The following is an 11,365-nucleotide window of genomic DNA, read 5'->3' on the forward strand; positions in this document are numbered from 1 at the left end:
GGTATCGATATTAGGATCGATCCGCCACCTGTAGTTTGAAGGAAAACTGATTTTGTCTGGTCACATGTTCAACATAAAGAGAGCTGAGCCCTATTTTTATTCATTTTTATTCAATAGAATTATCATAACGTGCCTGTGCACCTGCACGGCCATGAGTCATAAACGCAGCCTGTCAATAACCATCTCTGCTCCAGATTCAGCTTTGTGCACGATTAATTATGAGTGTTGTTACCAATAAAATCTAAATAAATAAATACATCTGCTGCCGGGGGAACCCGTCTTGGAGTATTCGTTTCGCAGTGAACTGAGAGGAGCAACGAGCAGTAGAGGTGGGCGGATCGATCCTAATATCGATTCCAACGCTGGTATTGATATTGAACGATCCTTGTGTAAAAAGATCGATACTAAAGCTTTTTTCTCTCCCGTATACACTGAATGCTGCGCACGCAGATTCATCAAAGTCTCCTCTGTGTTTGTAAGAGCAGCGCTGCGCTGTGTCACGCGACACGGAGCAGCGCACCCTTGTATTGTGGTTTGTCAGCCCTCTACCTCAGGAGATTTTGTTTTAAGTTGTGTTGAGTGATATTTTTTAAACAAAAATGTTGACTGTGATAATAAAGTATTTTGTTGTCACGTACAATGTTTGGTGAAATTCTATCCTAGGCCTTTTGGATCCTTTGGATCTATGAAGCTTAAATATGAAAAAGTATCTGTATCGATATCGGCGATACTGGGCCTGTATTTACTTGGAATCGGATCAATACCAAAATTCCCGGTATCGCCCACCTCTAACGAGCAGTAGCGTGCACCCACAACACACACACACACACACACACACACACACCACACACACACACACACACACGCTCACAATTACAGTGCTAATTCATTCATACAAATTTACGACCATTAATGCAAAAACTTATTTCTACTCCAATCATTTTCCTCACAAACAGTGAACTCAGATGAATCGGGATGTGCATTTTTAATAATAAAAAAAACTTTATTGCACACTTTATCTGTTCAATTATCCTAACGGTTATTCGTAATTTGCTGTGGTATTTATTCCATAAAAATCATCTGTTTACCTCATTTACTTGTAATCCCTGGATCTCAATCATACCAGGTGAGTTTGGTGCAGTTCTCTGCCTGTTTTTCAGATGATCTTTTTGCATTTGTGGCGCCCCCTGGTGGCACCTTTACAAAATGTGACAGTCCACTTGCCCAGTCTTCTGTATCACTGTGAAAGTTTTGTTGTTTATAGGACGGTACAATAACCGACACTGAACTTAGTGCGGACACTCGATTGACATGGTCCACTGCAGCTCGGAGCTCCTGAGCTCAGAGCGTCCACCAGCCTCAGCCTCCTGGTGAGAAGAGATTCTCAGGTTCCAACTGGCTGAATGTGGAAGTCATTCATCTGGTAATCCAGAGATTCAGGCTTTAATATCTGCTGATGCCACAGCGTGACACGTTTGTGAATCCAGAGTCTCAGTTCTCTGTGGTCTTATGCTGGGGCCTCCTGTTGGCACTATGATTTACAGTCCCAAGTACCACAATTCATGAACTGTGCAACAACGGGTCCAAGTGCTCCCAGGCTGCTTGGACCCCGATGATCACCGCTTGCAGCTTTATTTGAGGATCTTATGTCTGCAGGTTTATCTGTGAGAGACACTTTATAATCTTATTTTTTCTTATGGATGGAGTATTTTGTTTCATGATGATTGTTATTGTGGGCAACAGTCAGCTATAGTTTAGTTCAGACCACTTAAAATAAGGCATGTTTTCATTGTTCAAAAGTAATGTTAGAAATGGTCACACATTCATAATATAAATTAAAAAATGTAATTTGGCAATTTCAGTCAATCTCCAAAATATCTGGTGAAAATTCTGGAATTATTGGTTAATAATGAGCTCAAATTATTCCTTTCCAGTGTGTTAAACTGCATCAATCTGGTTTCAGATTAAACACAGAACTGTTAGTGTCGATGAAAGTAAACTTTGTGCTGCACTTTTTGTTGATTTATCCAAACATTTGATGCTGTTGTTCATATTCTGCTCTGACAGATTACAGATGTTGGTTTGTTTGCAGTTCTTGTAATATGTTTCAGCAGCGTGTGATTTTTGGAATTGAACAGTCGACATTTTTACCTCCGATTAAAGTGGTACCACAAAGTTCAATTGTATTATTTTATATAATAATATCATATCTTCCATAACAAATTGTAATACACATCTGAATGTGGACGATACAGTTCAGTCTTGCTTTTGCTTTTGAAGTCAAGCTTTTGACTTTGGTTTACTTACATATGTGATGAAATAATAAAATTAGAGATGAAATAACAATTGAATAATAAATGTAATAATTAAAAATAGCTAAATACATTTGTATTTAATCACTCCCAGACTGGAGGAAATGTCTGTATCATAAAAAATAAATAAATTCACATTTTCCCTGAAATTCAAAAAACACAACTTTTTAAGAAAAAAAGGGAATCAGTTTATTTTGAGGAGCTGGTGTTTATCAAACTGATATGAGAATGGGGGGGGGTTGTGATTAAAAATCTGTGTCCAATCCCTGCGTCCTCTTCCTCTCTGTGACATTGACAGATTTATGAATCCAGGTCACAGGTTTTATGTGGCAGGAGTCCAAGGTGTCTGTGATCTTGGAGACCCTGAGACGCAGCAGGTGGAGTCCGGCCCCCTCCCCATCCTCAGTATCACTCATGAAAAACTCATAGATGAATTTATTATAAAATATCTTTTTATCCATCCATCCATCTATGCTTTTTTTTTAAACCTGCTTTTTCCAGTTCTAGTCCACAGGCCAAGCAGGTTTTTGGTCCCACTTAAAGTACATGTCTCTGGTAAACTGACTGTTCTAAATAAATGAAGAATTATGAAAATATTGATGTATTGTGTTTTATTTATGGTGCCTTATGTCCTGAGAAATTAAATCATAAACACGGTCAAAAATTAATGTTGCTCAAATTTGATAAAAAGTGATGGAATTACTGTTTGAGCAAAAAAGATTAATAAATGGGATCATTTTGACTGTGTTGGATGTTTGGTTCCAAAGTCAATGTCAATCAACATCCATTGGATTCTATGACATGTGACCCTGTGACGTGATAACTGAGCGTGACAGATGGTGCAAACTATTCATATGTAAAACTCTCTTAAATAAACAAATAATATGTATCACGTTACCAAACTGGAGCAACTTTAACTTTCGATCCCTGTACAAACTGAAACTGACCTTTGTCACTATTTTTGCAGTTTTTACACCATAACGTTCAGTCACAGATCATCCAAACTGTACCTTTTCGGAACATTTATTATCAGACAAATATTGTGGTACATTTTAATATGATTGAAGTATTTTGTTGCTTCTGGATCTTCAGCTGCCGTCCAGCTCGGGGTGGGAGTCTTCCTCCATGCTTGTCATTCTATATGGTATTTGCTTTTCCGTTGTCAAAGTGTGCCACTGCAAACAGACAAAAACACACCATCAGCACACACACGGCTCCTCAGTGATGAAGCTGTGAATGTCTCACACATCAACACTCACTTTATCTCCCAGAATCCCATTGACAACGGCACCGTTGGTGATGTTGTATTTCGTCTCGACGGCCCTCCAATGCTCCCGAGCAAAAAAAAAATGAAAGGCGTTGGGCAGCCTTTTCTTCACCTGCTTCTTGGTAAGCTGGGTCTTTACCTTTCTCCTTTTGGTCTCTCTGTAGGAATGCAAATATATATATATATATATATATATATATATATATATATATATATATATATATATATATATATATATATATATATATATATATATATATCTGGTGGTTGGCTCTCAGGAAGTATTGTATCACTTCCTGTTCCGGAGCACAGTGGTGTTTTTCTGTATCTGTTAGCTGTTTAATCTGCGCAGTTAGATTGATCTAGATAACTAGATAACGATTTGTTTCACAGTGTAATCTTCACATGCCTTAACTAAAGCACTCCCTCTGCTGAATCACCTCTAAATTATTTACACATTATTCACTTCGTGTGTTTTTAGAAATTCGCTAGCTTAGCGCAGCTACTAGCTCTTAGCCGATTTAGCATGATGGCTTCTCCTGTCTCTCCCGCACTTTTCTGCTCTGGGTGTGAAATGTTTAGTTATTCCTCGGCCTCCTTTAGCAGTAATGGTACTTGTAATAAGTGTAGCTTATTCGTAGCTTTGGAGGCCAGGCTGGGCGAATTGGAGACTCGGCTCAGCATCCTTGGAAAATCCTACAGCTAGCCAGGCCCCTGTAGTCGGTGCAGACCAAGGTAGCTTAGCCGCCGTTAGTTCCCCTCCGGCAGATCCCAAGCAGCCGGGAAAGCAGGCCGACTGGGTGACTGTGAGGAGGAAGCGTAGTTCTAAACAGAAGCCCCGTGTACACCGCCAACCCGTTCACATTTCTAACCGTTTTTCCCCACTCGGCGACACACCCGCCGAGGATCAAACTCTGGTTATTGGCGACTCTGTTTTGAGAAATGTGAAGTTAGCGACACCAGCAACCATAGTCAATTGTCTTCCAGGGGCCATTGCAGGCGACATTGAAGGAAATTTGAAACTGCTGGCTAAGGCTAAGCGTAAATTTGGTAAGATTGTAATTCACGTCGGCAGTAATGACACCCGGTTACGCCAATCGGAGGTCACTAAAATTAACATTGAATCGGTGTGTAACTTTGCAAAAAACAATGTCGGACTCTGTAGTTTTCTCTGGGGCCCTCCCCAATAGGACCGGGAGTGACATGTTTAGCCGCATGTTCTCCTTGAATTGCTGGCTGTCTGAGTGGTGTCCAAAAAATGAGGTGGGCTTCATAGATAATTGGCAAAGCTTCTGGGGAAAACCTGGTCTTGTTAGGAGAGACGGCATCCATCCCACTTTGGATGGAGCAGCTCTCATTTCTAGAAATCTGGCCAATTTTCTTAAATCCTCCAAAACGTGACTATCCAGGGTTGGGACCAGGAAGCAGAGTTGTAGTCTTACACACCTCTCTGCAGCTTCTCTCCCCCTGCCATCCCCTCATTACCCCATCCCCGTAGAGACGGTGCCTGCTCCCAGACCACCAATACCAGTAAAAATCTATTTAAGTATAAAAATTCAAAAAGAAAAATAATATAGCACCTTCAACAACACCACAGACTAAAACAGTTAAATGTGGTCTATTAAACATTAGGTCTCTCTCTTCTAAGTCCCTGTTAGTAAATGATATAATAATTGATCAACATATTGATTTATTCTGCCTTACAGAAACCTGGTTACAGCAGGATGAATATGTTAGTTTAAATGAGTCAACACCCCCGAGTCACACTAACTGCCAGAACGCTCGTAGCACGGGCCGAGGCGGAGGATTAGCAGCAATCTTCCATTCCAGCTTATTAATTAATCAAAAACCCAGACAGAGCTTTAATTCATTTGAAAGCTTGACTCTTAGTCTTGTCCATCCAAATTGGAAGTCTCATTACACTAGAAGTCTTTCAGAAAGCGCTGTAACTAGGTTTAAGGATATGAGTCCTTCTTTATGTTGTCTAATGCCATATACCAACACAGGGCAGAGTAGCTACCTAAACTCTGTAAGTGAGATAGAGTATCTCGTCAATAGTTTTACATCCTCATTGAAGACAACTTTGGATGCTGTAGCTCCTCTGAAAAAGAGAGCCTTAAATCAGAAGTGCCTGACTCCGTGGTATAACTCACAAACTCGCAGCTTAAAGCAGATAACCCGTAAGTTGGAGAGGAAATGGCGTCTCACTAATTTAGAAGATCTTCACTTAGCCTGGAAAAAGAGTCTGTTGCTCTATAAAAAAGCCCTCCGTAAAGCTAGGACATCTTACTACTCATCACTAATTGAAGAAAATAAGAACAACCCCAGGTTTCTTTTCAGCACTGTAGCCAGGCTGACAAAGAGTCAGAGCTCTATTGAGCCGAGTATTCCTTTAACTTTCACTAGTAATGACTTCATGACTTTCTTTGCTAATAAAATTTTAACTATTAGAGAAAAAATTACTCATAACCATCCCAAAGATGTATCGTTATCTTTGGCTGCTTTCAGTGATGCCGGTATTTGGTTAGACTCTTTCTCTCAGATTGTTCTGTCTGAGTTATTTTCATTAGTTACTTCATCCAAACCATCAACATGTCTATTAGACCCCATTCCTACCAGGCTGCTCAAGGAAGCCCTACCATTAATTAATGCTTCGATCTTAAATATGATCAATCTATCTTTATTAGTTGGCTATGTACCACAGGCTTTTAAGGTGGCAGTAATTAAACCATTACTTAAAAAGCCATCATTTGACCCAGCTATCTTAGCTAATTATAGGCCAATCTCCAACCTTCCTTTTCTCTCAAAAATTCTTGAAATAGTAGTTGTAAAACAGCTAACTGATCATGTGCAGAGGAATGGTCTATTTGAAGAGTTTCAGTCAGGTTTTAGAATTCATCATATTACAGAAACAGCATTAGTGAACGTTACAAATGATCATCTTATGGCCTCAGACAGTGGACTCATTTCTGTGCTTGTTCTGTTAGACCTCAGTGCTGCTTTTGATACTGTTGACCATAAAATTTTATTACAGAGATTAGAGCATGCCATAGGTATTAAAGGCACTGCGCTGCATTGGTTTGAATCATATTTATCTAATAGATTACAATTTGTTCATGTAAATGGGGAATCTTCTTCACAGACTAAGGTTAATTATAGAGTTCCACAAGGTTCTGTGCTAGGACCAATTTTATTCACTTTATACATGTTTCCCTTAGGCAGTATTATTAGACAGCATTGCTTAAATTTTCATTGTTACGCAGATGATACTCAGCTTTATCTATCCATGAAGCCAGAGGACACACACCAATTAGCTAAACTGCAGGATTGTCTTACAGACATAAAGACATGGATGACCTCTAATTTCCTGCTTTTAAACTCAGATAAAACTGAAGTTATTGTACTTGGCCCCACAAATCTTAGAAACATGGTGTCTAACCAGATCCTTACTCTGGATGGTATTACCCTGACCTCTAGTAATACTGTGAGAAATCTTGGAGTCATTTTTGATCAGGATATGTCATTCAATGCGCATATTAAACAAATATGTAGGACTGCTTTTTGGCGTTTACGCAATATCTCTAAAATCAGAAAGGTCTCTTGTCTCAGAGTGATGCTGAAAAACTAATTCATGCATGTATTTCCTCTAGGCTGGACTATTGTAATTCATTATTATCAGGTTGTCCTAAAAGTTCCCTGAAAAGCCTTCAGTTAATTCAAAATGCTGCAGCTAGAGTACTGACAGGGACTAGAAGGAGAGAGCATATCTCACCCATATTGGCCTCTCTTCATTGGCTTCCTGTTAATTCTAGAATAGAATTTAAAATTCTTCTTCTTACTTATAAGGTTTTGAATAATCAGGTCCCATCTTATCTTAGGGACCTCATAGTACCATATCACCCCAATAGAGCGCTTCGCTCTCAGACTGCAGGCTTACTTGTAGTTCCTAGGGTTTGTAAGAGTAGAATGGGAGGCACAGCCTTCAGCTTTCAGGCTCCTCTCCTGTGGAACCAGCTCCCAATTCAGATCAGGGAGACAGACACCCTCTCTACTTTTAGAATTAGGCTTAAAACTTTCCTTTTTGCTAAAGCTTATAGTTAGGGCTGAATCAGGTGACCCTGAACCATCCCTTAGTTATGCTGCTATAGACTTAGACTGCTGGGGGGTTCCCATGATGCACTGAGTGTTTCTTTCTCTTTTTGCTCTGTATGCGCCATTCTGCATTTAATCATTAGTGATTGATCTCTGCTCCCCTCCACAGCATGTCTTTTCCTGGTTCTCTCCCTCAGCCCCAACCAGTCCCAGCAGAAGACTGCCCCTCCCTGAGCCTGGTTCTGCCGGAGGTTTCTTCCTGTTAAAAGGGAGTTTTTCCTTCCCACTGTTGCCAAGTGCTTGCTCACAGGGGGTCGTTTTGACCGTTGGGGTTTTCCCGTAATTATTGTATGGCTTTGCCTTACAGTATAAAGCGCCTTGGGGCAACTGTTTGTTGTGATTTGGCGCTATATAAATAAAATTGATTTGATTTGATATATATATATATATATATATATATATACACATTTTCAGGCCTTCACATGAAGCATTTTGTGATTAATGTTGGTGCCAGAGGAATTCCCCAGAAAAGTTTGAAAAAACTATTTTAAAATGAAGCTGTTTCCTGCATTCTGGCCTCTAAATGCCACCTGAAGATGGACATCAATTTTAGAAATATTAACTTTACTAATCTTTCACTTTTGTGTCCTGCAACCAGCCACAGGATCACAGATTTTACATTTTCCATAATCTGATGCAGATCTGCTGCTTTGACTGTTGAGCACAGTTAGTTCAGTCATATTTAATTTATTGGGCAGCATGGTGGCTTAGTGGTTAGCACTGTTGCCTCACTGCGGAAAGGTCATGGGTTCAATTCCCGTGGCCTTTCTGTGTGGAGTTTGCATGTTCTCCCCATGTTTGCATGGGTTTCCTCCGGGGGCTCCGGTTTCCTCCCAGATCCAAAGACATGCGGGTTAATAATACATTTAATAATAATACATTTTATTTGTATAGCGCTTTTCTGGACACTCAAAGACGCTTCGCTTCCACGGGTTAGGTGGAAAATTGTCCGTAGGTGTGTGTGTGTGTGGGTGTATCTGTGTTTGTTTGTCTGTTTGTGGCCTTGCGACAGACTGGCGTCCTGTCCTGGGTGTACCCCGCCTTGCGCTCTATGGCTGCTGGGATAGGCTCCAGCCCCCCGCGACCCTTAAATGGACTAAGCGGTAGAAGATGAATGAATGAATGAATATTGAATTTAGTCTTTTCTGCTTCTTATTTTAATGAGCCCAATGATAATACTACAGGAAGAACAATAAAATCAATTCTTGTCTGTAACGTTTTCTTAAAATTGAATAACTCATTCCTTTGGGGTTCTGGCTTGATGAACTAAAAGGTCCAAAACAAATTCTGCAGCTGTTGTGATTATTAATGTGAGTGTGTATTAATGAGTGTTTTAAACTAAAAACAGTGTGTGTGCTGTGATTGTGTATTCAAAGCAAGTACGTATGTAATATGTATGATGAGGGGACGTACACTCACTGGCCACTTTATTAGGTACACTTTGCGAGGCTAAAAATCGGCCGGCGCTGCGTTCACTGCGCAAAAGTGTCAGCTGTGATCCATCGATTATCACCTCGTTTCTTCTTCAAACTGCACTCCAGTCATCATCTATCTCAACGACAGATATATGAAGCTCTTGTACAACAATCATTTCCACACAAACTCAGCCTTATTTCATAATAAAAGATGGAGGACCAATAAGAGCCTACGTCATTTCGGTGTGTCAGTAGCGAAATGAGGCGATTATCACCTCGTTTCTGCTCAAAACTGACTTTAGATGATTTAAGAGGTTTTACTTTATCTGATGGTTAACATGAAGCTGAATGGTTAAGCTGAAAGGTTTTTGCCATGCTAATGCTCCCCTGAAGCATATATTCAAAATAAAGTCTGAAGGGCCTAAATGACATGGTGAGATGCTAACGAGCTTTGCTCAATCTTGTCCACAACATCTGCATATTAATCATATTCATCCCTTTGATCGTTTTGGGTGAAGAGAGTCACTCTCAGACGAGCTGCTGTGGTCCCAAATGGCGCATGCACAGTGAAGGCAGGCAACCTGATTTTTAAGGGGGACCGTTTGGTCTGCGACACCTGGTTGGACTCTCTTTTGCCTTCAGAACTTCCTTACTTCTTCATGGCATAGATTCATTGAGGTGTTGGAAACATTCCTCAGAGATGTTGCTCCATATTGACACAATGACATCACACAGTCATCTATTCAACCAGTCTGACATCAACAAGGCATTTTTGTCCACAACTGCTGCTCACTGGATATCTTCTTTTGCAAACCATTCTCTGTAAAGCCTAGAGATGGTTGTGAGTGATAATCCCAATAGATCAACAGTTTCTGAAATACTGAGACAGGCTGGTCTCAGTATTTCAGCTTCACCACATCTAGATGTCTAAATGCATTGAGTTGCTGCCATGTGATTGAGTGAACAAGCAATTGAACAGTTGTACCTAATAAAGTGGCCAGTAAGTGTATTGATGCCTTTATGACATGTGGACCCTGGACAACTCTGGAAAAACAGAGTCCAGTCCCTCTCCAGGAGTTTGGTTCCACAGCCTGTTCTGTGTGTGGACATGAGCCCAACTATTTCAAGTGTGCATCACTCAACTTCCCACAGAAGATCAGGCTCCTTCCCCACCACAGAGGTGAAATTCCATGGTCCAAGAGTTAAGTTCTGTCGCTGAATGTCAGTTTGTGTGGGTATTTGTCCCTGTCCACTGCCAGAAAAGCAGTGCACCAGACCCTCTACAGACTCCCTGCGGGTGGTGAGGCCACATGAAGGTGACGCCGTTGACTGTTGTTTCTTCGGGCTGAGCCCAACCGAGTCCCACGGTTGTAGATCCGGCCACCAGGCACTCACCTGAAAAATCACTTGTCACCAAATGATTATTTTTGAAAAATTACACAAAATCTGCAGGGGAATCTTCCTGCAAGTCATCATTGCTTCCTTCAGTGATTGCTGTTGAAGTGCCTATGAGCAAGGCTGCAGCAGGGCTTCATGGCAGCAGTTGACAGACTGCTATGCTGGAGTGACAGGTTCTAACATCAGGAAGCAGGTCACAGAGGAACCACCCAAAGCTGCCTCATGTTCTGTCCATCACATCCTTCCTGGTTTCCTTTGAATTATATCAAACTTTTTTAAAACTGTATTTTTACCAACAGTTTGTAAAATTAATTAGTAAATACTGATAAAGCACCAGGCTGACTTTTCCCGTCGTCTGTGGTGAGTCTCCAGTGTCTCTGTCCGTGGTGCTGAAACTGTTTGACTCTGGTTCAGTCTCAAAGTCCAAAACTCTGACCCAGTTGCAACAAGGTGACCAATCTGTACTAAATGTCTGTCTGATCCTGCATCACGTAAAAATGGCTCATTCGATCGCCTTGATTTTCATTCTGTGTCGTCTATGTAGAGCCTGGAATAACATGGGGGGGCGTTAACTAAGTCCCAGCTTCATAGTGGAACAAAGAAGGACTGTCAAACAAAAACAGAAAAGTCCAGGCTCATCTCTCTTGTACATTCTGGAAACCGGAATTGAATTTTCATACATTTTGTTTTTTTAAATACTTTTCTGTTCCCCTCTAGCAGGGGTGGTGGCCAAGCAGTTAGTGCGTTTGGTTTCAGTGCAGAAGGTTCTTGGTTCAAAGCCCATTTCTCCATGTAATGTGAAGTCACATCAGGAAGGGCAT

The 11,365-nt window shown here is 40.8% G+C and overlaps 1 long non-coding RNA gene across 1 annotated transcript in view; it reads right to left on the minus strand.

Annotated features, from left to right (window-relative positions):
• Nucleotides 1-7,017, minus strand: part of LOC117503119 — an 11,376-nt gene extending 4,359 nt beyond the window's left edge. Inside the window, exons 1-2 of the long non-coding RNA XR_004558487.1 lie at nt 7,007-7,017; nt 6,309-6,313 (exon numbers count right to left, since the gene is read on the minus strand). This is a non-coding gene — a long non-coding RNA (uncharacterized LOC117503119). The remainder of the gene's footprint in view (nt 1-6,308; nt 6,314-7,006) is intronic.
• Nucleotides 7,018-11,365: the final 4,348 nt, after the last annotated feature.

Source organism: Thalassophryne amazonica, chromosome 21 (assembly GCF_902500255.1).
Source record: "Thalassophryne amazonica chromosome 21, fThaAma1.1, whole genome shotgun sequence".
Classification (NCBI taxonomy): Eukaryota; Metazoa; Chordata; class Actinopteri; order Batrachoidiformes; family Batrachoididae; genus Thalassophryne; species Thalassophryne amazonica.